The 4,277-nt window shown below is 41.2% G+C and overlaps 1 long non-coding RNA gene across 1 annotated transcript; it reads left to right on the plus strand.

Moving 5' to 3' along the window:
- Window positions 1–1,298: 1,298 nt before the first annotated feature.
- Window positions 1,299–3,767, plus strand: LOC112938672 (uncharacterized). The gene is made up of 4 exons (XR_003241864.2): window positions 1,299–1,679; window positions 1,875–2,009; window positions 2,305–2,547; window positions 3,616–3,767. It is a non-coding gene; the product is annotated as an uncharacterized lncRNA (long non-coding RNA).
- The last annotated feature ends 510 nt before the right edge of the window (window positions 3,768–4,277 follow it).

A 4,277-nucleotide genomic window follows, 5' to 3' on the forward strand; every position in this document is an offset into this window, starting at 1 on the left:
CCACCACCGTTGTCAGGAGGAGAGGAGAGGGCGTAGATGAGTGAGGCCGCTATTGTTGACTGATGATTGGGAAGAGGAAAAAAGGAGAGGAGAGAAGAAAAAGAGATAGACAGGAGAGGAGAGAAAGAAGGGAAAAATTAAAGTGGGTCAGAGGGAAAAGAGGGAGTGGATATTTTTGCGTGTGGCCCTCTTAATAGGTCCGCATGCGAAAATTGGCTCATTTTAGCTTAAATGAGCTTATTTTTTCAGACGCGATCAGTTATGATCCGTCTGCAATCTAAATGGGTCCCTGTACAAGGAAAATCATTTTTTTAGTAGTGCGTGATCCTACAGGCTTTAGAGTCAGAACTACCTTGCGACACGAAGACTTCATGATAGGCTCATCGGGAGCACACGCAACCTGAAGACTTCTACAGCTCAGGTGCTGAACTGCTCAGGTACAATTCTATTTTTTTAATCAATCAGGACTCTCGATTTTAGCTTCTACTGTATTATTTTCCAATCAAGATTAGATTATAATTCTGTTCTTCTCTCATCCGAATTCTGAAACGACATGAATCATTACTCGCCCAAGCCATGTATCATATAGATCCATGAGTTTCAAGTTTTAGATTAAATTCACAAATCGAAAAATCCCCTTGCATTCAAGAAGATCTATTGGTGATAGTCCAATGTACAATCTATAAAGGTATCCTATATACCTATACAAATCATCCCCACTACTACAATTCTCTGCTTCCTGGTGCTTCCACATCATCTCTTTCCCCCTATCCGTTCGATCTAATCGAGCGATCAACCGTTGCTCGGATCGACTTAGAGCAAGTATAATAGTGCTGACTAGGTTGGCGATAAGAAACTCCACGTCAGCATATTCCTACGTGGAGGAGAAAAAAAGAGGAAAGAGAGTGAAGCGGGCGATTGCAGAAGCGCCGAGCGTTAGCATGCCGGCGCAGGCATTGCCGCCCTCCCGCAGCAGGTGCGGATGGTAGTTACGCAGTTATTGTTGATCCCGTGTGCATAAATAATTCTGCCTGCTCTCACAAGTGCAACATGCAAAAGATTCTGCTCTCATCCGGCATGCGACACACAGATGGTCACACAAATGAAAGCTAGATTTGATCATACTCACATGCAGTCAATAAATGTATCCAAACTTCTATCCAGACAATGTATAGCCAAACCATTATACCATCCAGCTACTGTGCTGTCTTCAGATGACTTGGACATAATCTACCGCCGGCAGCAAGCTATAGTATTATCCTTGCTCTTATCCACCCGCATGGTCGCACTCGCACCGCGTCGGCTCCCTCTCCTGCATCACGCCATGCCGCCTCACCACAGCGTGCTTGCTGCACCGCTTTCTCTCCCTGTCCCGCATCACGACGCTCCGCCGCCCTCACCGCATCGCTCTCGCCGTGCCGCATCCTCTCCTTCTCCTGGATCGCGCCCGTCCAGCCGTCCCAGCTGCATCGCGCTCCCTCTCCACGCCTCCCCTCCCCTCCCCTCCCCCGCCCGATTCCCCTACCTCCACGACGGTTTCTCGCCTGATCGCTCTGCTCCCTCTTCGTGACCCTAGCCTTCGTGCGCGCAAAATCAGGAAAACGGCATAGACACCTCAACTGCTCCTTGATGGCTACCGTGATTGACGCATTTAAATCTGAGTGCTATGCCCATCACAGGTATTGTGAGTCTATATAACTGGTATCCATCGGGTGATTATCAGGTTTGGTGGTTTCTATCTGTAGCTCTGGTGGTTTAGTAGCCCATGAATACTAGACTCCGCCTTTGCTATGTAACTAATTGTTGCAACACACTAGCCAATTTGTTCTTTTGATAAAAAAAAAGATGGATTAGCCAATCTCCATCTTGATTAGGGATTATTGGACGCAAACGGCCTCAGCTAATTCATCCTCCAGCGAGGCAGCGACGGTGTTGCATTGCACACACCAGCGACGGTGTTTCCTATCATCCTGGCCTGCACTATTTTTTTCTGTTCCCAATTGGATCAGGTGCATTCTTCTTTTCCCTTATTCTCCCCTATTGAGTTTATTGGTTCACCAAATTAAAACATGTGTCTTTTGGATGAGTTCATCGGCTGTACTCATTTTTTTCCCATTTAGTACTGTAAAAAAGAAATGTCCCAGGTGTCTGTCTTCAGTATGCCAGCCAAGATTTAATATCAGATTCCCCCTTCCTTTAGATGAAGATCATATACTTTTTTGCTGATGGATTTTATGCTGCATGTTCTCACCTAATTAGAATGTAAATTTTGGTCACTAATTTCTATCTTAAATCATATTTCAGCTATGGTATGATTCGGAAGAGATTCAGTTTCTTCTTCAGAGGCATTGATTTCTAGAAATTCCAGGCTGTACCCCTCAAATTAGCTTATTTCTTATACTACAATATTATTTATTTCTATCAAATAATATATTACCACTCTTGAAATAATTGTGCAACTGATCCGTACTTAGTTTGAAGCAGAGCACAGTAAACAGTGGCCGTTACACGGCACATACTACTCAACTTTCATGATCACATCAGAAGGTTAGTATTTTACCTATTTTCAACATTTGTAGTCAATAAAATTCATTTTCCTATAGTTGATCAAATAAGATTGTGCTTTGTTAGAAAAATACTTGGACCTATTCAACCAACTCATTTTCCTATGATCGGTCTAATAATAAGATTAAGGTCAGTTGGAAAATACTTGGATCTATTCGACTAATAAAATGTGTAAAATGTGATGATAAAATGTTTTCATAAAAGTAATGTTTTTCATATACACTATTTCTATTTGTGATGGATCAAACGTTCTCTTTTCTTTGCATGCACAATGTCCCGATGCAACGCGCGGGGTACCTTGTAGTTCCATCAAACTCATAGGCCACATGACTTATTTAAGAATTTCTTGGATTTTGGTTTCAATTGAAGTAATAAATATGCTGATGATGTTTTGTCTATTGAATGATAAAGTTCACTGAAAAATTGTATCGTAGAATAATTTTAAGCAGTGAACATATATAGATAGTATATATATTGTATGCATTACGTCGAGTCTGTATAACGTATTATTCATGGACATGTCATTGGATTTTTATCCTTCTATGTCAATTTTACATGATAGTAGTCCCAATACCACTAATAAATCGGTTGCTTCGTCTGGAAACATTTGTTCTATTTCAGCCAATCAATATATGTAATTTATTTGATAAAAATAATTTAGCAGACTAATCAGCATTTGATATCTTCAGGCACTTTTAGAACTCATTTAATTTGTGTTGTGCCTACTATTCGCTATATGGATTCTATAGTAGGTCAAATTTCCGTAATTCATAGAACTTGCCCGTAAAAATCACATGGACCATTAGACTTAGAAACTATAAATCAACAAAATAAATATTATAATGGTTTATATATAATTACTAATTTTGTTTTCTTGGAACATATAAATTAAAAATATTAGTACACATAACTTCCACTAAAACAAATTTTACTTATAAATTTGACGTATATATTTTAACATTTATAATACGAATAGCAATATATAAATTCATCCCGTGCAACGCACAGGTTGACGACTAGTAATCTACAGTCTGACACATTTATCTTCAGTGTTAAAAGTGCAGGTCATCACAGAAGCTCACAAAGGAGTGCCTCAAAGTAAAGAGTTCTCTCAATGTAGGGGAATTCCGTAGGAGTGCCGGAGTTGTCGGCACTCCCTCCACTGGAGTCCTGGAGGAATGCCGGATACTTTATTCAATAAAGTAAGTATTTGGGATTTCCTTATGGTATTTAATTAGCTTACTTAAGTGGGATATATTCTCATTGGTGCGGATTTGTCGCTTAGCACTTATACAGAGTGCTCTAGTACTAAGACTCGGGATAAAGAAGAAAGTTCTTGGCCGAGGCTAGAGTATTAATCGATAACGTAGACATGGTGTGTAGATTAGCTGTTACCTCCGTTTGTTGTGTGCTCCACAGAAAGTGAGGTACGTGATAGGTGGTGACAGCCCTATCCGTCCTTTACATCCCTCCATGTTCGGGTATGTGATAGAGCTTAAGGCCGGACTCAGCCTGGCAGAGCAGGAGAGGACCGGTGCCCACTACTACAAAAACCCTCATAGGGACCGGCTCATAGGTGCCGGTTCATTTAAAACCGGTACTTATAGAGCTTTTCCCACCTCCCAGTAATAGAAAAATGTAGAACCGGCACCTTTAACCATGCTAGAACCGGCACCTATACCTTTGAGCCGAGCCGATGAGCCGATACCATC

Source organism: Oryza sativa, chromosome 4, assembly GCF_034140825.1.
Source record: "Oryza sativa Japonica Group chromosome 4, ASM3414082v1".
Lineage (NCBI taxonomy): Eukaryota > Viridiplantae > Streptophyta > Magnoliopsida > Poales > Poaceae > Oryza > Oryza sativa.